The 24,528-nt window shown below is 45.5% G+C and overlaps 1 long non-coding RNA gene across 2 annotated transcripts in view; it reads right to left on the reverse strand.

Moving 5' to 3' along the window:
• Window positions 1–24,186, reverse strand: part of LOC148138616 (uncharacterized) — an 84,901-nt gene extending 60,715 nt beyond the window's left edge. For both annotated transcript variants that reach the window (XR_015753920.1, XR_015753919.1), the window contains exons 1-4: window positions 23,765–24,186; window positions 21,614–21,742; window positions 3,205–3,316; window positions 455–598 (exon numbers count right to left, since the gene is read on the reverse strand). This is a non-coding gene — a long non-coding RNA (uncharacterized LOC148138616). The remainder of the gene's footprint in view (window positions 1–454; window positions 599–3,204; window positions 3,317–21,613; window positions 21,743–23,764) is intronic.
• Window positions 24,187–24,528: the final 342 nt, after the last annotated feature.

Below are 24,528 nucleotides of genomic sequence, written 5' to 3' on the forward strand. Positions count from 1 at the left end.
GTGTCAATACTACACATCCCTGAACACTATGGATAATTTAGTATGGCTGATTTGGGCTGTGGGTGGAAACTGGAGCCCCTGGGGGAACCCCACGGAGACATGGGGAGAATGTACAAACTCCACACGGACAGTCGCCCGGGGCTGGAATTGAAATCGGGTCCCGGGTGCTATAAGGCAGCCGTGCTAACTACTCAGGCATTGTGCCGCTCCCATATAACCCTATAGAAGTCTAATGATCCTTGCGTCCTTAACCTTATGTAAGCTTCCTTCTTCCTCTTGACTAGATGTTCTACACGTTGGAACCTTGTCAAATGCTTTGCTGAAGTCCATGTGGACAACGTTGACTTTCTGCCTTCATCTATCTCTTGGCCACCTCCTCGAAGAGTCAATCCAGTTTGTGAAATACGGTTTCCCACTCACAAATCCATGCTGACCATCTGTAATCAGCCCTTACCTTTCCAAATATGCGTAGCTCCTTTCTCTCAGAATCTCCACCAACAACGTCCCCATGACTGGGCTCACTCCTGGCTTTTCCCTGCAGCCCTTAAGTGATGGAACAGCATTAGCCACCCTCCAGTCTTCCTGTAACTCACTGTGTCTGTTGATAATATACATATCTCTGTTAGAGACACGGCAATCTCTTCCCCAGCTTCCCATAATATTCGAGGATAAACCGAATGAGCTACTGAGGATTGATCTATCTTTATTTGTTTTAAGATTCCAGTACTTTCCCTTCTCTGTTGAGGATTCTTTCCAAGACATCACTATTTATTTCCCCAAGCTCCTGATCTTCCATGTCTTTCTACATAGTAAATTCAGACAAGATTTTTTTTTGTTTAAGATCTCACTCATCTCTTCTGGTTCAACACATAGGCGACCTTATTGATATTGAAGGGGCCCTATTCTCTTCCTAGTTATTCTTAAGCCCTTACGGAAACTTGCATAAAGGCTTCTGTAAATTCAAATAGCACATTTCCCCCATACCGTCACCCACCACACCCTTATCTATTCTGCCATTCATATTCACACCAACATTTAAAATCCAACAGGCTCAAAAACACATTCTTCTTTATAAAATGTGTTTCTAAGGGTCCAGTTATTTTTTATTGATAGGTCCTTTCTCACTCATTTCAGCATGCTCCTCACTTACTGTCAGGCAAACATTGTTTGGTTTCAGACTGACAGCAGAAAGGGTTGTACGAGTTCTTGTTTATCAATCTGAAAAAGGTAACTTACAGGGTCAGCAGGTCATAGAGAAGGCAAATCAAATGCTGCCACTTATTAGAAAGGGAATGGAGTCTAAAAATAGGAAGGTCTTGCTAAAACTATGCAAGGTACAAGTCAGACCACACCCAGAATACTATGAACAGTGTGAGTGCCCGAAGGAATGATATTCTTCTATTGGAGGCAGGTCAGAGAAGGGTCGCTTGGCTGATCCTGGAAATGGATGAATTTTCCAATAAGAGGTGGATTAGATTGAGTTTGCACCCAACTGATGTTTAGAAAACATGAAAGAAAAATTGAATGCAAGATTCAAGATTCGGAAGAGCTTTGATCAAGTACATGCTGGGAAGTAGGAAATTAGAAAGTACAGCACAGCAATAGGCCCTTCGGCCCACCATGGCTGTGCCGACCATGATGATATTCTCAACACATGCCACCTGCCCCGACATGGTCCATATCCCTCTATTCTCTGCCTGTTCAATGATGTTATCGTAAACAATCTAGTACACAATCCAGGATGCTATCTAATACAGCACTGACACTTATTAGTTATCTAGTGTGGATGGAGACCACTGTCACACACAGTTGCTGTACTACCCTTGCTGTAAGTATATTCAGTGTTCTGACTGTAACCACATTTGCATTCCCACCACTGGTTGGTCCCTATAAAAGAATTCCGGCCAATGATTGTTGCTGCTTGTTTATTCCCAGCTCCATCCAATAGCCTCCAAATTTTGGATTTCAGTTCCACGTCGCAATTTCATTAAAGCATTAAGCTCATCCTTTCTTCACTCCTTGGTGGCTTTTTGCCAAGCCTGCCTCGATCCCAACAAACCTTCAATATTTCCTTCCCAGCAATTATCATTCTGTTTTTACATCGCCAGAATGACAGTTCCATCATATCTGCTCTATGTCATTCCATCTGCCTTATGTCGAATGCAGGGAGTCATTCCTCAGTAGTGTGAGGTTGAACAGATGGTACAGGTTACAGAGATAGTGAGGCTTACAGGGGCTGGAGGATGTTAGAGTTAAACAAAGTTACATCTGGTCAAGAATGTCAGTGGGACAAAGGAGTTTGGGGATTGGAGGAATTTATACAGATAGATGGAGCTGGATTAGCTTCTGGAGATAGGGATAGGGATGGATATAGGGAGAGGCAGGCAGACTGTGAGGCACAGACAGGTGGTGTTTCAGAGAGAAGAGTTTTGTGTGTATAACAGAGATATGGAAGGTTATAGCGACTGAACACGTTCACAGATATAAGAAGGCTTCTAGGTTCAGGAAGGCTCCATAGATCGGAAGGCAATGGAGAATGCCAGGTTACGGGGTTGGAGACAGTAACACAGATGGGGAGGGTTGCACAAATTGGAAGAGGTTCCTGTGGTCAGGCGGGTTGGTGGAGACAGGGTGAAGTTTATGTAGATTAAGATTGAAGGTTTGGAGAACGATAAGGAAGTTACGATTTTTTTCACAGAAAAGGATGGGTTGTAGGAACTGGAGAAGTTTACCCAGATAGGGACGGATGGAGAGGTTAGAGGCAAATACATAGACATAGAGAGTGGTTTTGTTATGAGGGGCTTACAGGGACAGACAGGACTGTGAGGTTTACAGGGATGAAGGAATTTAGTATCCACTGGAGAAGTTTCTGGATTAGGGTGTTAGGGATTGGAGAACCTGACAGAAACAGAGAGCATTGTGTGGACTAGAAGAGCTTCCAAACAGAGGAAGGATTATCGGGACTGGAGGATATTACAGAGATCACTAGTCCAACATGGGCCAGGATTGATGCTTGGGGCTTCTGTGCTGTCTCAGTGAGGACCAGTACAGCAAAGGTGAATGCAGGACCCTGACAAGATGATGTGAATGAAGCCTAGAATGTTGCTGTTCCTTGCCCAGTTCTGTGTCTATATCCTGTCTTCTGGGTCTGAATACAGAAGGCCACAAACTCCTCCCTGTGCTGTTTACTGTGAGTGATCTTACCGGCTGCAGGATTTACTGAAGGCTCCAGACCTCCCACTCCATCTCTCTCTGGCTGACTAAGCATCTTCAATGAGGTGATGGATGAGAGAGGGGTTAGCAACATCCTGATTACCTGCATGAGACAGAAATAGACAGAATGGAAAATTAGACTGATGCAGTGAGGATAACTCATCTAGAGTAGCACTGAGTCCGGCAGAGATCACGAAAATCCCAGTCTCTGTCCCTGGTCTGTGCTATTGCTGATCAGAGGATTATTTTGGATCAGGATCTCAGACCAGCTGCAAGAGTGAGAGGAGCTGACAGAGGCAGCAATTAGAACCACACAGTGAGGGATACCACATGGAGAGATAATGAGTGATATCACCAAAGTGCATGAAGGTGTCAGGATCAAACAACAGTCATGGTGAAAGGGTTTCGATTCATGGTGCACGGGGATCAGTACTCAGTGATGGGTGAACTACGAGTGGGACAGGTGATAACCTCAGGTTATTCTCACCCGACTGTTCATCCAGAATTTAATGCCGATGTCAACTACACCAATCTAACTGATTAATATCCTTTAAGGAAGGAAATCGGTTATCGACAGCAGGTCTGGCCTACATGTGACTCCAGACGCAAAGTAACGAGATTTACTCTCAACTGTCCCCTGAAGTTACCTGGCAAGCAACTCAGCTCTAGGGCAGCTCATGGGGTGGGCATAAAATGCTGGCCAGAAAGAGACAGCAACATCCCACGATGGAATTAAAAACAACCGTGCTGGGAGCAGTGTCCTGGCCAATCGTGTCAGTAGGTTTATGGACAGGACTTTAAATTGACAGAGAGGATGCAGGGACAAGGTTCAGGTGAAAGGAACTTTCCAAATCCAAATAGAAATGGTGAAGCATCGGAACAGCACGGGGTTGTGACTGAAGACAAGCAGAAATGAACAGGAAGGGACAGAGTTTAACTATAACTGTACATCAGGGAATTAGGCTGTGACAGGAAATTGTGGGAAAAAGTCAATTACAATGTTCTTTCTTTGGAATGGACAAAGTACCTGCCATAAGGTACTTGTGACACCGAGATAAATAATATTCGGTCACCAGAAAGGTGTGGTTATAGGAGAAACAAAAGGTGGAACATAAATATTGAATTGTACACATCCTTGAGGGGTCTCAGGGAGTGCAGGATGGGTAACCCTGACAGGAATGGGTAACAAAGGCATTACAGAGAAAGACTTTGACATCAGATGATGCAGCTGAATCAGCCTGAATGCAGAATCTGGGTAACATGTGTCAAAAACACAAGGAGGAGAACAGTTTTGAGGCGGCCTGACAATATTTCATTGCTCAACACTGTTACACATTCCAATGAATTCCTGTGTAATGCAAAGGCACTGTGATAATTTTGGGAGACTTCAATGTTTGTCAAAAATGATATTCTCCGAACTCCGCTCCGAATGTTTTTGTCAGTGTTTCTTTAAATAACACATTGAGTAAATGGCCAGGGATATGATTATCTCAGATCGACCATTGGGTGATGAAGCTGAGTGAAGGAGTAATGTCACACTGAGATATCCGCGGGGAAATTGTCGTGTAGTGGAATTCAAAGGGCTGATGGATTTTTAAAGTGACCATAAAGCACACTCTGCAATCACAACCAAAGCCATTTACATGTATTTGAGAGGAAAACTGACCAAGGTAAACAGGGGAAATAGTGAAGTGTATGGCTGGAAATGGACAGTGGAAAACATTCAGTCATGGAGGTGTACAGCACAGAATCAGGGCCTTCGGTGTCCAACTCGTTCATGCCACCCATATATCCTAAAATAATCTCGTCTTATTTGCCAACACTTGGCCCTAATCCCTCTCAACCCTTCCTGTTCGTATACCCATCCAGATGCCTTTTAAATGCAGTCATTGTACCAGTCTCCACCACTTCCTCTAGCAGTTCATTCCATACACACATCACCCTCTGCCTGAAAACATTGTCCCTTAGGTTCCTTTTATATCTTTCCCCTCTCACCCTGAAGCTAGGCTGTCCGGTTCTGGGCTCCACTACCTCAGAGAAAAGACCTTGTCTGTTAAACCTATCCATGCTTCTCTTGTGGGCGGCACGGTGGCACGGTGGGCGGCACGGTGGCACAGTGGGTGGCACGGTGGCACAGTGGTTAGCACTGCTGCCTCACAGCGCCTGAGACCCGGGTTCAATTCCCGCCTCAGGCGACTGACTGTGTGGAGTTTGCACGTTCTCCCCGCGTCTCCGTGGGTTTCCTCCGGGGGCTCCGGTTTCCTGCCACAGTCCAAAGATGTGCAGGTCAGGTGAATTGGCCATGCTGAATTGCCCGTAGTGTTAGGTAAGGGGTAAATGTAGGGGTATGGGTGGGTTGCGCTTCGGCGGGTCGGTGTGGACTTGGTGGGCCGAAGGGCCTGTTTCCACACTGTAATGTAATGTAAAAAAAAATAATGTAATGAGTTTATAAATCTCTGTATGGTCACCCATCAGCCTCAAATACCCCAGCCCATTTAACCTCTCCCTAAAGCACAAATCTTCCAATCCTAGCAACATCCTTGCAAATCTTTTCTGAAACCATTAAATTTACAAAAAATCCTTCCGATAGGAAGGAGACAAGTATTGCACACAATATTCCAAAAGTCACTTATCCAATGTCCTGTACAGCCAGAACATGACCTCCCAACTCCTCTAATCAATGCTCTGATCAGTAAAAGCAAACATACCAAACACCTTCTTCACTATCCTATCTACCTGCGACTCTATTTTCAAGGAGCTATGAATCTGCATTCCAAAGTTTCTTTGTTCAGCAACACTCTCTAGGAACATACCATTAAGTGAGTAAGTCCTGCTGAGATTTTCTTTCCCAAAATGCAGCACCTCACATTTATCTAAATTAAACTCCATCTGCCACACCTCAGCCCATTGGCCCATCGGATACAGATCCCGTTGTAATCTGAGGTAACATTCTTTGCTATCCACAACACCTCCAATTTTGGTGTCATCTATAAACTTACTAATTACACCTCGTATGTTCACATCCAAAACATTTATATAAATAACAAAAATAGTGGATCCAGCACTGATCCTTGTAGCGCTCCACTGGTCTCAGGTCTCCAGTCTGAAAAACAACTTTCCACCACCACCCTCTGTCTTCTACCTTCGGGCGAGTTCTGTATCCAAATGGCTGGTTTTCCTTGTATTCCATGAGATTTAACATTGCTCACCAATTTCACATGTGGAAACTTTGCGAACACCTTATTGAATTCCATACCGCTCACATTGACTGCTCTGCCCTCATCAATCCTTTTTGTTATTTTTTCAAAAACCTCAATTCAATTTCTTGAGACATGATTTCCCATGCATAAAGCAATGCTGACTATCCATAATTAGACACTGACTTTCTAAACACATGCAAATCCTGTCCCTCATGATTCCCTCCTTTAACGTGCCCACCACTGACGTCAGGCGAACCGGTCTGTAGTTCCCTGGCTTCTTCTTACCACCTTGCTTAAATAGTGGCACCACGTTAGCCAACCTCCAGTCTTCTGGCACCTCACCTGGGACAATCGATGATACAAATATTTCAGCACGGGGCCCAGCAATCACTTCCCTTGCTTCCCACAGAGTTCGAGGGTACACCTGATCAGGCCCTGGTAAGGTCCGAAGGAGTGTTGCAGAACAAAGAGTCCTTGGAGTGCAGGTTCATAGCTCCTCGAAAGTGGAGTTGCAGGTAGATAGGATAGTGAAGAAGCGTTTGGTATGCTTTCCTTTATTGGTCAGCGTATTGAGTACAGGAGTTGGGAGGTCATGTTGCGACTGTACAGGACATTGGTTAGGCCACTGTTGGAATATTGCTTGCAATTCTGGTCTCCTTCCTAACCGGAAGATGTTGTGAAATTTGAAAGGGCTCGGAAAAGCTTTACAAGGATGTTGCCAGGGTTGGAGGATTTGAGCTCTAGGGAGAGGCTGAACAGGCTGGGGCTGTTTTACCTGGAGCATCGGAGGCTGAGGGGAGACCTTATGGAGGTTTACAAAATTATGAGGGGCCCGTATGGGATAAATATACAAAGTCTTTTCCCTGGTGTCGGGGAGTACAGAACTAGAGGGCATAGATTTAGGGTGCGGGGGAAAGATATGAAAGAGACTGAGGGGCAACTTTTTCACACAGAGGGTAGTACGTGTATGGAATGAGCTGCCAGAGGAAGTGGTGGAGACTCAGGTGGTACTAGATTGGGTTGGGATATCTGGTCGGCGTGGATGGGTTGGACTGAAGGATCTTTTTTCATATTGTACATCTCTATGACCTGATAAGGTCCTGAGAGTTTATCCATCTTTATGCATTTCAAGACATCCAGCACCTCCTCCTCTGTAATATGGACATTTTGCAAGTTGACACCATCTATTTCCCTACATTCTATATCTTCCATGTCCTCCCCACAGTAAATACTGATGTATAACACTTGTTTAATATCTCCCAATCTCCTGCAGATCCACGTGCAGGCTGCCTTGCTGATCTTCAAGGGGCCCTATTCTCTCCCTAGTTACCATTTTGTCCTTTATATTTTTATAAAAACCCTTTGGATTCTCCTTAATCCTATTTGCCAAAGCTATCTCATGTCCCCCTTTCGCCCTCCTGATCTTCAGCTTTAGTATACGCCTGCTGCCTTTATATTCTCCTAAGGATTCACACTCTCTCCTGAGATATGTTTACTTCTCTCTTAACTTAAACCTCAATTTCTCTCCTCATCCAGCATTCCAAACACCTACTGGCCTAGCCTTTCACCCTCACAGGAATATGTCTCCTGCCTCCAAACTGCTGTTCTCATTTTAGAAGGCATTACAATTTCCAGTGATAAAGGTGTCATTCTCTCAAAATGGAAACTTCCCAGTTCCTGCATCTCATGAAATGTTTGCTGGAAAATAATGACAAAACAAAGAACTTTCCAAAGAAAGGCTTCGATAAGGCGAGCTCTGATCAGTTACATAGATCTGGAGGTTACCAAATGCACGGAGAGTGCTTTCTACCAGAGCAGCACCAGGTCAGTATCAGGCATACAGACAGAATGGGCAAATAGATTCACATCTGAACTCCCATCTCCCGGCCTGGGAACCTGAAGGGTGCATAGCCATTCTACAGAGTTATGCAGATATCTGGAATGTTGCTGTGGCAAAAAGAGGTTTCAGTAATTTTGAAGGTTTATGCTAATAAAGGAGGTTACAGAGGTAAGGGGGATTATCGGGACTTTAAGAGGTTTCCCAGTTTATGATGTTGGAGGGATTGGAGGAAGTTACCAAGATAGGGTGGGTTTAAGATTGAGGAATTCCGCGGACAACCTTTACAGGGAGAAAGGCAGTATTTTTGACAGTGTGGAGGAACAGAAGAATCTTGGGGTCCACATCCATTGATCCCTCAAAGCTGCTACTCAAGTGGTTAGCCTTATTCAGAATGCATGTGGTGTGTTGGCTTTCATTAGCAGAGAGATTGAGTTTAAGAGCGATGAGGTTATGCTGCAGCTCTATCAAGACAAGTGTGGTTAGACAACACTTGGTATATTGCGTTCAGTTCTGGTTGCCTCATCATCAGAAAGATGTAGAAGCTATAGAGAGGGTGTAGAGGAGATTTACCAGATGCTGCCTGGACTGGAGGGGAGATCTTATGGAGAAAGGTTGAGGAAGTTAGGGCTTTTCTTTTTGGAATGAAAAGGGACAAGAGATGACTTACTGGAGGTGAACGAGATGATTTGAGGCTTAGATAGAGAGGATAGCCACATACTTTTCCCATTGCAAAAATGGAAATAAGAAGGGGACATAAAGTGAAGGTGATCAGAGGAAGATTTTACAGGAGATATCAGGGGTGGGTTCTTTACACACAGTGTAGCAGGTGCGTACAATGCACTGCCAACAGCGGTAGTAGAGTCCGATACATTAGGGACATTTAGTGAACTCTTAGACAAGCAAATGGCTGATAGTAAAATGTAGGGTCAGTAGGATAAATGATCGGCACAACATTGAGGGCCAAAGGGCCTTTCGCTGTGCTGTACTGTTCTTCGATCTAAATAGGGAGGGTTACAATGGCACAAAGAGGTTTCAGAAAGCTGCAGAGGATGGGATCTGAATGAAGAGACACAAATAGGAAGGTGTGCTCGGATTGTCAGAGGTAACACAGACAGCAATGGTCTGATCTGGAGCAGACAACCCAGACTGGGGGTGCTGTGGGGACTGGAGGTAACTTCACAGGGAGGGAGGACCATAGAGCCACAAGAGGTTACAGAGCTATAGGGCCTGCAGGAGTTCATGGAGATGGGGAGGTTGGGAGAGATGGAGCAGTTTACACAGAAAAGGATGTTGGTAGGATGGGATGTTTCACACAGACAGGAGTGTTTGAGGTGAATGGAGCAGATTGTGGAAATCAAGACGGTTTTATAGATTAGAAGAACACACAGCTATGTGGATAGCAGTCGCGACTGAAGATGTTTATAGTTATAGAAAGGCTAAGTTTCTGCAGGTTATTTAGATATAGAGGATGTGGAGTTAGACAATTTTACCAGGAGGAAAGCACAGCAATTTTGGTTAGAGACAGTTTCACGGATGAGGGAGCATTAGTAACCTCCTCCAGTTTGGTCAAAGTGGGAAGGGTTGTAGGGGAGGGTGACGTTTCCACAGATAGGGGTGTTAGAGCTGGAGATGGTTCTGGAGATGAGTAGATGGATGGAGAGACTGGAACAGCTTGCATTGACAGGGTGGGAGATAGCCACGGGAGGATGTTACACATATAGTGAGTCTTTTTGGAAGTGGATCAGATAGTCACAGGCATTGGAGTGAGTTCTACAGATCAGGGATGCTGCACGTACCCGAGAGGATTGTACGGTCTAAAAAATTGATTGTATCTTTCGGTCTGGAAAAAGATACAAATAACTTAAAGTCAATGTATGGGTGGATGATGAACAGACTGGAAGACCTGACATTGACAGGATGGGTGATAGGCAAGGGAGGATGTTACACAGATAGTGAGTCTTTTTGGAACTGGATCAGATAGTCACAGTCATTGCAGTGAGATCTACAGATCAGGAGTGCTGCAGGGACCTGAGAGGATTGCAAGGTCTCCACAGATTGATGATATCTTTAGGACTGGAAGAAGAAACGAATAGCTTAAACTCTATGTATACTGTTTTCTTTTTCCTGAACAGAGCCTCAATATCCCTCAGCAGCCAGGGATCTCTGAACCTGCCAGATTCTCCCTTCACTGGAACACACTGGCCCAGGATTCTTGAGATCACCCTTTTAAAAGCCTCCCATTTGTCAGTCATTCCTTTTCCTTCACACAGACTCACCCAATCGATGGTAATCATAATGTAGAGGAGACGTTGTTGGACTGGGGTGGACAATGTTAAAAATCACACAACACCAGGTTCCAGTCCAGCAGGTTTATTTGGAGGCACTAGGCTTCAGAGCACTGCTTCTTCATCAGGTGGTTGTGGAGCACAGTCGTACGGCACAGAATTTATAGCAACAGGATGGCAATATCATGGAACGTAATATCAAACACATTTAGTTTCTGCCTTTCACTTTTAGGATGACCACCTGCGCTTCGAAAGCTGGTGCTTCGAAATAAACCTGTTGGACTATAACCTGGTGTTGTGCGATTTTTTAATTCACCCGATCAACCTCTGCTCGATTCTGCCAAATAGCCCCAAAATTGGCCCTGCTCCAGTTTCACACCTTATTCTGTGGACCTGTTTGATCTTTTTCCATAACTATGTTAAAACTAAGACAGTTGTGGTCACTGGACCCAAAGTGTTCTCTGATTGATTATTCAGTGACTTGCCTGACCACGCTGTCTGAGGGGAGGTCCGGTGTTGCACCCACCTGAGTAGAGTTAGGCCTTGTTCGAGTTACATCTTGATTTCAGAAAACTTCTTGGACACATTTGACAAATTGAATTCCGTATGGGCCTTTTAGTCTGTGGGTGGCCTAGTCCATCCAGGGGAAGTTAACATCTCCAACCAATACTACATTATTATTTCATTAGGTACCTGCAATCTCTCTACACATCTGTTCCTCTCACATCCGCTGGCTATTTGGGAATCTTGAAGACTGTCAGAACAGAGTGCACACCCCCTTTTTGTTTCTAACGTCTAAACATATGGCCTCATTTGATGACTCTTAAAGAGTATCCTCTCGAAGCGCTGTTGTTCTGCCATCCCTTATCAAAAGGGCAGCTCCCCCTCCTCACTTAATTGTCCTTCTGTCACGCCTGAAGCATCTGTATCCTGGAACACTGAGCTGCCAGTCCTGCCCTTCTCTCAGCCATGTTTCTGTTATGGTTATAATATCCCAGTCCCCAGAGCAAATCCACGCTCTGAGCTCGTCTTCGTTACCAGTCAGGCCTCGTGCATTGAAATAAATGCATGTTAAACCAAAAGTCTTTTCCCTACCTTGGCTGTGCCCTTGGATATCCTGAATAGCAAACTTGTTCTCGATGGCTGATGCATTTTTCCGCTGACTGGTCGATAGGCCCTCCCTTATTGAGAGTCCCTGCCAAACCTTTTTAAACCCTCCCCGAATAACACTAACAAATCTCCCCGCTGGGATACTGGCGTCCCTCTGGTTCAAGTCAAACCCATCATCTTGTATAGGTCACCTCTATCCCAAAAGAGATCTCAGTGATCCAAACCTTAACCCCACCCCCACCAGCTCCTCAGCCACACATGTATCTGGCCTATCTTTCTATTTCTATCCTCACTGGGGCAGGTGGCACTGAGAGCAATCTGGAGATCACTTCCCTTGAGGTCCTGCTTTTTAACTTCGTACCTAACTCCTGATACTCATTTCACAGGACCCCATCCCATCGTCTACCTCTGTCATGTGGACCGATGTGCACAATGACTTCTGGATGTTCATCCTCCCCTTCAGAATGTTCAGTAACCGCTCAGAGACATCCTTGACCCTGGTTACCAGGAGGCAGCACACCACCTGGGGTCTCTTCTGCGGGCACACAGTTTCCTGTCTGTCCCCCTCACAACTGAGTCTCCTATCAGTATCTCTTTCTTCGAGAGGTTCTGGCAAACATATACTGGGAAGACTATCTGCAGTTTGTCCATATTTGGAAAGTGGGAGTATGTTAAAGTGATACAGTGAGAATTCAGGGACAGTGTGTTCCTGACGAGGGAATAGTAAAGGCAGCAAATCCAGTAAATACTGATCAAGCGACATCGTGAGTTTTAAAAAGAAAACACAGTGCAATAAAACCAGGTGAAGCCATTCAAAAGTGTAGGGACTGCAAGGATATCCTTAGAAATGAGGGACACACAATGACCATAAAATATCCTTGTCAGATACTATTAAGGAAAAGTCACAAGGTATCTTATCAATATGTTTAGAATAAGAGGATTACTGAGGAAGTAATGAGGCCTGTTAGAAATAAAAGAGACAATCTGTGCATGTAGGTGAGGTCTTCAATGAATAATTCTCATCTGTATTCACACAGGAGCCAGGGATTTTAGTTGGGATGGTGAGGTTCGAGAACATGTTAAGATCAATACGGAGGAGGTATTAAATGTTTTCATAGGCATAAAGCTGGAGAAATCCCCAGTGCCCAATAAAATGTATCCCAGGCTGCTATGGGAGGTAAGGGAGGAGGTTGCTGGGGCCCTGGTGGATATATTTAATAGTTTTCTGGTCACAGATGAAGTGCCGAATGACTGGAGGATCACTAATGTGGTTCCTTTGTTCAGGAGCAGCAGGGATAGGCCAGGTAATTACAGAGCAGATAGTCTGACAGCAGGGGGAGGGACATTATTGGAAACAATTCTGAGGACAAATCAACACTTAAAAAGGTAAAGATCATCTCGGCTCAATCCTCACGGATTTGGGAGAGGAGGATACTGTCTGAGAAAGTCAGTGGAGTGTTTTGAAATGGTGTCTAAACGTATTGATGAGGGCAATGCAGATGTTACATGGAATTGAATAAGGCCTTTGACAAGTTCACACACGGAAGGCTGATCCAAAAGTAAAAAGCCATTGGGTTCCAAGGCAAGTTGGTAAATTGGATCCACAATTGGTGGACAGACTGCTTCGTGTTTGAAATTCCTTCACCAGTGGGTGTACCACAGGGATCTGTGCAGGAACCATTGCTGTTTATAATGGGCATTAACAACTCGGATGTGAAAGCAGAATGAACCATTAGTAGGCTCGCAAATGACATGAAAGGTGAGGTTCTGTCCACAGTGCGACGGTTGATCTCAGTCTACAGTTCAATGTCTTTCAGATGATAATTTGAGCAGGGTTTAGAGTGATCGAAGTGAGATAATACCCTGTGGGAGGAATGATAAGCGACAGACAGACATAATGAATGTTAGGTCCTTGTGGAGTGCTGAGGAATACAGGGACCTTGGTGGACAAGTCCATAGATCCCTGAAGGGGTTAGCACAGGGAGACAGGGTGGGGAATGGACCTGACCTTTTTTAGATTACTTTTTTTAGATTTTTAGATTACTTTTAGATTACTTACAGTGTGGAAACAGGCCCTTCGGCCCAACAAGTCCACACCGCCCCGCCGAAGCGCAACCCACCCATACCCCTACATTTACCCCTTACCTAACACTATGGGCAATTTAGCATGGCCAATTCACCTGACCCTGCACATCTTTGGACTGTGGGAGGAAACCGGAGCACCCGGAGAAAACCCACGCAGACACGGGGAGAATGTGCAAACTCCACACAGTCAGTCGCCTGAGGCGGGAATTGAACCCGGGTCTCTGGCGCTGTGAGGCAGCGGTGCTAACCACTGTGCCACCGTGCTGACCTGGGGGTGGGATGTGGACCAACATTCTGGTGGGGCAAATTAGAGAAGCGGCTTGAGAGTGTATAAACTAGTGGACCTTAAACTGTCATAAAGACAGAAAGAAGATTGAGACTGTTACACAAGTTAAAGAGAGCAATTCCAACAGACAAGGCAGGCAAGAACATAGCAGGGAATAGGGAAAAACTGATGATTAACCTGCATTTATTTCAATGCAAGGGGCCTGACAGCTAAGGAAGATGAACACGGGGATGGATGGGTATATGGGACTTGGAGATTATAGTTATCATTGTGCTACTATCTGTGTGGAATATGCACATTCTCCCCGTGTCTGCGTGGGTTTCCTCCGGGTGCTCTGGTTTCCTCCCACAGTCACAAAGATGTGCAGTTTAGGTGAATTGGCTATGCTAAGTTGCCCGTCATGTTTGGTGAAGATGTAAATGTAGGGGAATGGGTCTTGGTGGGTTGCTCTTCGGAGAGTCAGTGTAGACTTTTTGGACCAAAGGGCCTGTTTCCACACTGTAAGTAAACTAATCTAATCAAATCATTACAGAAACACTGCTGAGGGAGGGATAGGACCAACAAATCATTGTTTCAAGGTAGAGAGACCACAGGAAGCATGGAAGGGTTGGCAAGAGAGGAAGGACACGTGGTGGTGGGTTTTGAGTGCATGAACCATCACAGCAATACTTAGAGAGGACATTCTTATGGGATTGGCCACTGTGTTAGTGGAACTGTGAAATAAGAATGGGTCATCAATTTGATACGAGTGTACAGACCCTGAATAACCTGTGGCAGACTGAGGAACAAATATGTTGGGAGACCTCCTGTCTGTATCTGACATATAGGTAAAAACAATGACTGCAGATGCTGGAAACCAGATTCTGGATTAGTGGTGCTGGAAGAGCACAGCAGTTCAGGCAGCATCCGAGGACAGGCAAAATCCGAGTACAGGCGATTTTGCCTGTCCTCGGATTTTGCCTGTCCTCGGATGCTGCCTGAAGTGCTGTGCTCTTCCAGCACCACTAATCCTGTATCTGACATATGCTTACTTCTTTTTCTGAAATAAAACCTCAAATTTTCTAATCATCCAGCATTCCCTACACCTTACCAGCCTTTCCTTTCACCCTAACAGGAATGCTGGATACTGTCTCTGGACTGCCGTTATCTCATTTTGGAAGGCTTCCCAATTTCCAATGGTAAAGGTTTCATTCTCTCAAAATGGAAACTCCCCAATTACGGCATCTTGCGGAATTGTCACTTGAAAATAATGAAAAAAATAAAGAACATTCCAAACAAAGGCTTGGATGTGGTGAGCTCTGGTCAGTCACGTAAATATACACGGAGAATGCTTTCTACCTGAGCAGCACCAGGTCAGTGTCAGGCACACAGTCAGAATGGGCAAATAGATTCACATCTGAGCTCACATCTCCCAGCCTGGCAATCTGAAGCTGTGCACAGCCATCATGATAAATATCTGCATAAATAGTCCAATCAAAAAGAGTCAGTCATTTAAATTGTAATATCCTTCAGGTTCCACAAACCATTCTCGGTACCATCCTGTAGGTTCTATGAATCCTGCTCCCTCTAGCCTCCTCAGGATCCACGTCCCTTCATACATTTGTACCACCCTCCAGGTTCTGCAGGCCTTCCTACTTCTGTAACATGACCCGGACTCTACAACCCTTCCTTTACTCTGCAATATTCCCCAGAGGGGACTAGAGGGTGATGGGGTTGCAGAGACAGTGAATGAGATCAGGATGAGACGGTATTGCAGATATTAGGAATACTGCTGTGGTAAAAAAAGGAGGCTTCAGGACTTTTGAGGGCAGATGCTAATAAAGGAGGTTACAGAGCGAAGGAGGATTGTCGGGATATGAAGAGGTTTCACTGTTTGCGAGAGTTGTAGGGATCACAGGAAGTTACCAAGATAGGGAGGGTTTAAGATTGCAGGATTCCACAGACAACCTTTACAGGGTGAAAGGCAGGATTCTTGACAGTGTAGAGGAACAGAAGAATCTTGAAGTCCACGTCCATAGATCCCTCAATGTTATCACTCAAGTTGATTGCCTTGTTCAGAAGGTGTTTGTTGTGTTGGCTTTCATTAGCAGCGGGATTGAGTTTAAGTTCCATGAAGTTATGCTGCAGCTCTATCTGGTTAGAGAACATTTGGTATATTGTGTTCAGTTCTGGCTGCCTCATTATCAGAAAGATGTGGAAGCTTTAGAGAGGGTGCAGAGTAGATTTATCAGGAGTGGAGGTCTAATGAAGGTAGGTTGAGAGCATTTGGGCTTTTCTCATTGGAATGAAAAAGGATGAGGAGTGACTTGATAGAAGTGAACGAGATGATTTGAGGCCTCGATAGAGAGGATAACCAGATACTTCTCCCATTGCAAAAATGGCTATAACGAGGGAACATAAATGGAAGGTGATTGGAGAATGTTTAACGGGAGATGTGATAGGGTTTTTTTTTACACACAGAGTGGCAGATGCATGGAATGGACCGCCAATATTTGTAGTGGAGACCAATACATTAGTTACATAAGCAACACTTAGATAGGCACTTGGATGATAGTAAAATGTGGGGCCTTTAGTTTAGTTTAATCTGAGAGTAGGATAAAGGGTCAGTGCAACATCGAGGGCCGAAGGGCCTGCTCTGTGCTGTACCGCTCTATATTCTAAATAAGGAGGCTCACAATGGCACAAAGAGGTTTCAGAAAGCTGGAGAGATGGGATCGGAATTAAGAGACACAAATAGGAATGGTTGCTAGGATTGTCAGGAGGTAACAGACACAGCAATGGTCTGACCTGGAGCAAACGACCCAGACTGGGAGGGGTGTGGGGACTGGAGGTGGTTTCACAGGGAGGGAGGACCAGAGAGTCACAGGGTGTTACAGAAATGTGGAGAGCTGTAGGGTCTACAGGAGTTCATGGAGATGAGGAGGTGGGGAGGGATGCAGCAGTTACAGGCATAAGGATGTTGATAGGATGGGGTGGTTTGCACAGACAGGGGTGTTTTATGTGAATGGAGCAGATTACAGAAATCTAGACGGTTTTATAGATTAGAAGAACAAACAGACATGTGGAGGGCAGTCGTGACTGAAGATGTTTATAGTTATTGAAAGGCTTAGGTTCTGCAAGTTATTTAGGTATAGAGGGTGTGGTGTCTTACAATTTTAGCAGGAGATAAGGACATCCATTTTGGTGGGAGGCAGTTTCACAGATAAGGGAGCATTAGTAACTCCTGCAGTTTGGTCAAAGTGGGAAAGTTTGTAGGGGAAGGTGACATTTACACAGATAGGGGTGTAAGAGATGGAGAAGGTTATGGAGATGAGTAGATGAGGGACAGAATGGAAGACCTGACATTGACAGGATGGGTGAAAGGCAAGGGAGGATGTTACACAGATAGTGAGTCTTTTCGGAACTGGATCAGATAGTCACAGGCATTGCAGTGAGTTATAAAGATCAGGAGTGCTGCAGGGACCTGAGATTGATCATGTCCTTAGGACTGGAAGAAGATATGAATAGCTGAAACTCTATGTATGCTGTTTGCTTTTTCCTGAACAGAGCCACAATATCCCTCATCAGCCAGGGATCCCTGAACCTGCCAGATTTTCCCTTCACTCTAACAGGGACATACTGGCCCTGGATTCTTGAGATCACACTTTTAGAAGCATCCCGTTTTCCAGTCATTCATTTTTCTTCAAACAGTCTTGCCCAATCGATGATAGTCATAATGTGGAGGAGCCGGTGGTGGCTGGGATGGGCAAAGTTAAAAATCACACAACCCCAGCTTCCAGTCCAGCAGGTTTATTCGGAGGCACTAGGTTTCGGAGCGCTACTTCATCAGGTGGTTGTGGAGCACAATCTTAAGGCTCAGAATTTATAGCAACATGATAGCAGTGTCATGGAATGTAATATCAAACACATGTTGTCTAAGCCTTTCATCTTTTAGGCTGATCACCTGCGCTTTGAAAGCTAGTGCTTTGAAATAAACCTGTTGGACTATAACTTGGTGTTGTGTGATTTTTAATTCACCCAATTCACCTCTGCTCAATCCTGCCTCATGTCCCCAAATCTGGCCCTGCTCCAGTTTCACACCTTAATCTGTCAATCTGCCTGATCTTTTTCCATAACAATGTTAAAACGAAGACAGTTGTGGTCACTGGACCCAAAGGATAGGCCAGGTAATTACAGAGCAGACAGTCTGACAACAGGGGGAGGGAAATTATTGGGAACAATTCTGAGGGACAGTTTGAATCAATAACTGGAAAGGCAGGAAGCAATTAGGGATATTCAGCATGGATTTGGCAAAGGAAGATCCTGTCTGATGAATTCAGCTGAGTTTTCTTTGAAATTATGATTGAAAAATCTTGATGAGGGCAGTGCAGATGATGTGGGTTCCATTGGGTTCAGTACTGCCTTTGACAAGGTCCCACATGGAAGGCTGGTCCAAAAGGGAAGAGCCACTAGGATCCAAGGCAAGTTGGCAAATTGGATCCAACACTGGTGGAAGGTTGTTTCGGTGATGAGGAGCCTTTCACCAGCGGATGTACCACAGGGATCTGTGCAGGAACCATCGCTGTTTATTATGTACATTAATGAGTTGGATGTGATAGCAGAAGGTTTACAGATGACATGAAGGGTGAGGGTGTTGTCCACAGTGAGGGGGATTGTCTCAGGCTAGAGACTGAAGTTTGAAGTTGGGACTGAATTTCAAAGAGTCATTTCAAGCGATAAGGCAGGCAAGAGCAGAGCAGGCAATGAGGGAAAACCGATCAATAAAACTGCACTGACTTTGATGTAAAAGGCCTGACAGTTAAGGCAGATGAGCGCATGGCATGGATGGGAACATGGGACTGAAAATTCACAGGTATTACAGAACAACAGCAGAGGGAGGGAGGGGACCGGCAGCACAATGTTCCAGGGGACAGATGCTGCAGGAAGGACAGAAGGGGAGCTGAGAGAGGAGGAGAGCTGCTGGTTCTGATTGGGTGAAACATCCCAGCAGGACTGACAGAGGATATTCCTGCGGGACCGCCCAGTGAGGACAAAAAGGGGACATGACATAGCTTTGGCAAATAGAATTAAGGAGAATGCAAAGGGTTTTTACAAATATACTAAGGACAAAAGGGTAACTGGGGAGAGAATAGGGCCCCACAAAGATCAGCAAGGCGGCCTTTGTGTGGAGCCACAGAAAATGGGGGAGCTACTAAATGAATATTTGCATCAGTATTTACTGTGGAAAAGGATATCGAAGATATAAACTGTAGGGAAATCGATGATGACATCTTTCAAAAAGTCCAGATATACAGAGGAGGAAGTGCCGGATATCTTGAAATGCTTAAAGGTGGATAAATCCCCAGGACTTGGTCAGGTGTACTCGAGAACTCTGTGAGAAGCTAGAGAAGTGATTGCTGGGCCTCTTGCTGAGATAGTTGTATCATCGATAGTCACAGGTGACATGCCGGAAGACTGGAGGTTGGCAAAAGTGGTGCCACTGTTTAAGACGGGCGGTAAAGACAAATCAGGGAACTATAGACCGGTGAGCCTGACCTCGGCGGTGGGCACGTTGTTGGAGGGAATCCTGAGGGACAGGATGTACATGTATTTGGAAAGGCAAGGACTGATTAGGGATAGTCAACATTGCTTTGTGCGTGGGAAATCAAGAAGTAACAAAGTAACAAAGACGATTGATGAGGGCAGAGTGATAGATGTGATCTGTATGGATTTCAGTAAGGCATTCAACAAGGTTTCCCCATGGGAGACTGATTAGCAAGGTTAGATCTCATGGATTACAGGGAAAACTAGCCATTTGGATACAGAACTGGCTCAAAGGTAAAAGAGTGGTGGTGGAGGGTTGTTTTTCAGATTGGAGACCTGAAACCAGTGGAGTGCCACAAGGATTGGTGCTGGGTCCTCTACATTTTGTCAATTACATAAATGATTTGGATGCGAGCATAAGAGGTACAGTTAGTAAGTTTGCAGATGACACCAAAATTGGAGGTGCAGTGGACAGCGAAGACGGTTTCCTCAGATCTGGAACAGGTGGGCCAATGGGCTAAGTGGCAGATGGAGTTTAATTCAGATAAATACAAGGTGTTGCATTTTGGGAAAGCAAATCTTAGCAGGACTTAGACGTAATGGTAAGATGCACGGGAGTGTTGCTGAACAAACAGACCTTGGAGTGCAGGTTCATAGCTCTTTGGCAGTGGAGTCACAGGTAGATAGGATAGTGAAGAAGGGATTTTGTATGCTTTCCTTTATTGGTCAGAGTATTGAGTACAGGAGTTGGGAGGTCATGTTGCGGCTGCACAGGACATTGGTTAGGCCACTGTTGGAGTATTTTGTGCAATTCTGGTCTCCTTGCTATTGGAAAGATGTTGTGAAACTTGAAAGGGATCAGAAAAGATTTACAAGGATTTTGCCTGGGTTGGAGTGTTTGAGCCAGTGGGAGAGGCTGAACAGGTTGGAGCTGTTTTCCCTGGAGTGTCGGAGGCTGAGGGGTGACCTTACAGTGGTTTACAAAATTATGAGGGGTATGGATAAATGGATGATAGGATAAATAGACAAACTCTTTTCCCTGGGGTTGGGGAGTGCAGAACTAGAGGGCATAGATTTAGGGTGAGAGGAGAAAGATATAAAAGAGACCTAAGGGGCAACTTTTTCACACAGAGAATGGTACGTGTATGGAGTGAGCTGCCAGAGGATGTGGTGGAGGCTGGTACAATTGCAACATTTAAGAGGCATTTGGATGGGTATATGAATAGGAAGGGTTTGGAGGGATATGGGCCGGATATGGCAGGTGGGACTAGATTGGGTTGGGATATCTGGTCGGCGTGGATGGGTTGTTTCCATATTGTACATCTCTATGACTCTATGACTCATGGGGGTTATAGAAATAAACTGCGTGGTTGCATCTGGAGGAGATTAAAGGCATAGAGGTTTGCAGTTTCTGAAGGAAATTACATGAAGCGGGACCAGCAGAGTTTACAGAGACTGAGTGCGTTTTAGAGACAGGAAGAGTTCATAGTCATCATTAGAAATGTAGAAACCAATTTATGAGAGAAGCAGAGTCACTCTGCTTTGTGTCCAGAGACAAGGAGGAGTCTAACAGCTGGTGGAGTTACGAAGATACAGAACTTTTTTGTTGTCGTGACTGGAAGGTTACAGAGATCATGAAGGTAATAGGAGTTCAAAAAAGTCACAAAGACAGGGAAGTTTTTCAGGTCTGGAAAGGGCTACACTGACAGGGATGGCTTAAGGAACTGACAAGTTGTTTTTCACAGTTAAGGAGAGATGTGACAGAACCCGGGATTAAAGGCAAAGGCAGAAACTTGGAGAGTTTTACTGATATGAGGAGCTTACAGGGATAAGCAGGATTGTAGGGGCTGATAGAGATAGGGGAAGTGGTATCGATGAAACAGACAGCAGAGATACTGACAGACATAGGGAGGGTTCTGTGGAACAGATGAATTTACAGACAAGATGGTGATAATGAAGCCTGAGAATTTTCTCATGTTCCTTGCCCAGCATTGTTCCTACATCATGCCCTCAGGGTCTGAATTAAAGTCCACTAACTCCTCCCTGTGCTGTTTACTGTGAGTGATCTTACCGGCTGCAGGATTTACTGAAGGCTCCAGATCTCACTCTCCATCTCTCTCTGGCTGACCAACTGTCTTCAATGTGGTGATGGACGAGACAGGAATTGGGAATTCTGTTGAGTCAGGGACATCAGGAATACCTACAGGAGTCAGAGAAGTAGACAGAATGAAAAATTACATTGATGCAATGAAGGTTACACATGGAGAATGGCACTGAGTCCCACAGAGATCTGGAAATTCCCAGTCTCCATCCATGGCCTGTGCAGTTGCTTCCCTCTGGAGTGGAGAATGCTGTTGGCTCAGGATCTGGAATAGCTGGAAGAGCGAGAGACACTGACAGAGACAGCAATTAGACCCACACAGTGAGGGATACCACATGGAGAGAGACAGTGATATCAGCAGAATGCAGGAATGTATCAGGATCACACAACGGGTATTATCAGAAGTGGTTCTGACCAGTGAGCACTGCTACCAGTACTCAGGGAGGACTGAGCTATTTTATTGGGATAGGCTCCTCTGGTACCAGATTATGCAGTGTGTTATAAATGGACACAGATGAGGAGGGGGACAGGTCTGAGGTGAATGGAAATTCCCAAGTCCAAAGAGAAAGGTTGAAATATTGGAACACCATGGAGATGTGAATGAAGACCAAAAGAAAGAAACAGTAAGGGACTGAGTTTAATTGAAATATGACATTGTCAAACAGATTGGTGACAGGAAATTATTGGTTAAAATAAAGTAAATGCCTTTTCTGCCCCTCACAATTCCTCATACACCACAAGTGACATCACTTCCTGAAGAAGGGCTAATGCCCGAAACGTCGATTCTCCTGTTCCCTAGATGCTGCCTGACCTGCTGCGCTTTTCCAGCAACACATTTCCATCTCTGACATCACTTCCACCCCTCACATCATCGCTGATGTCACACACGCAGTGATTTCCACGCTCCCCCACTGCCGTGTTTGCCACCACTTCCGCCCACATCAACGCTACTCACCTGCATTCTGCTGACACCCCCCCCAGGTCCCGTCACCATCCCCGCCCCCAGAACCCTGAGGGGAACACCGCCCCTGCTCATGACTCCATCCCCATTCCCCCTAACACCACACCCACTCCAGTTACAGGCTCCATCGCCTCCTCTACATTGGGGAGACTGGACACCTCCTAGCGGAGCACTTTAGGGAACATCTCTGGTACACCCGCACCAATCAACCCCACCGCCCTATGGCCCAACATTTCAACTCCCCCTCCCACTCTGCCGAGGACATGCAGCTCCTGTGCTTCCTCCACCACCACTTCCTTACCGCCCAACGCCTGGAGGAAGAACGCCTCACCTTCCGGCTCGGAACACTTCAACCCCAGGGCATCAATGTGGTCTTCACCAGTTTCCTCATTTCCCCTTCCCCCATCTCACCCCCCTCCAGCCTTCCAGCTCAGCACCACACTCATGACCTATCTCCCTTTCCACCTATCCATTCCACCCTCGCACCCCCATCCCCACCCCCATTCACCCATTGTACTCTTTGCTACCTTCCTCCATCCTCCACTCTGACCTATCACCTTCTTCCCCACCCCATTCACCTATTGTGCTCTATGCTACTTTCTCCCCATCCCCACTCCCCTCTCATTTATCTCCCCACTCTGCTGGCTCCCGGCATCTGTTCCTGATAAAGGAAACATCAATTTTCCTGTTCCTGGGATGCTGCCTGACCTGCTGAGCTTTTCCAGCACCACTCTAATCTAGACTCTGGTTTCCAGCATCTGTAGTCCTTGTTTTTACCTTATTGGAGGAGCAGACTACCGAGGTAAGGCATGTTGTAGACACTGAAGCAAGTTACAGCGATAGGGCTGGTAGTCTGGAATGCAGTACATTTCAAGTATGTGGAGGGAGTATCGGGAAGGGAGGAGGTTACAGCGATAGGATCTGTTATAGGAATTAAATATTATTGAAGACACTGGACCACAAGACATGCCATAGATACACTGTTGCAGAGTAGTGAGTTTTAATATGACAGAACTTACATTGGGGTGGTGATTGAGCCTGGAGTCTGTGTGTGTGTGTACTGTGCTCCCCCTCCAGCACTGTATCTATGTCATGTTGTGTTAACAGATGTTTGGAGCCCTCTCATTGTTCTTTGCTCTGTGCACTGTGGGTGACCTTACTTCACTACAGGATTTATTGAAGGATCCAGATCTCCTTTCCCTTTGTCTCTCTCTGGCAGACCAACTGCGTTCCATGTGGTGATGGACGATCCACCCAGCAGCTGGGAAGGCTATTGAGTCAGGACTTTCCTGAGTAACTACAGGAGACAGAGAAATAGACAGAATGGGAAATAAAACAGATGCAGTGAGGGTTACACATGGAGGATGGCACTGAGTTCCACAGAGGTCTGGAAAATGGAGCGATATTAAGTAATAGTCCCAGATTGCTGGAAGGTGTCAGGATCACACAATTGTGTCGGAAAAATGGGTTTAGCTTCATGATGCCCTGGTATCAGTGCTCAGGGATGAGCACCCAGTGAGCAGGCGAAGTGATGGCCGAGTGGTATTATTGCGAGAGAATGTATCCAAAACCTCAGCTCATGTTCAGGGGAGGCAGGATTGAATCCCGCCATCTGAAAAGGAGACATTTGAAATCAATAATTTTAAAAATAATAATTAACAATCCACAAATAAGTATGAAACCATTGCTGATATACAACAAATCCAAACACTTGTCCTTTCGAGAAGGACATCTGCCCATCGTCACGTGGTCTGCACAACATCCCCACAGCAAAGTGTTTGCCTCTCGATTACCCTCTGAAATGGCCGAGCACGTTACTCAGTTCAAGGGCTTCTAGGACAGGGGAAGAAAGGCTGGTCAGCCAGAGACTCACACATCCAATACCTGATTTAAAAATCTATTAGGATGGTCCCCCTGGAACTGT

The sequence above is a fragment of the Chiloscyllium plagiosum genome, unplaced genomic scaffold (assembly GCF_037043375.1).
Source record: "Chiloscyllium plagiosum isolate Xiang-an unplaced genomic scaffold, Cpla_swu_hap1 HiC_scaffold_40, whole genome shotgun sequence".
Classification (NCBI taxonomy): Eukaryota; Metazoa; Chordata; class Chondrichthyes; order Orectolobiformes; family Hemiscylliidae; genus Chiloscyllium; species Chiloscyllium plagiosum.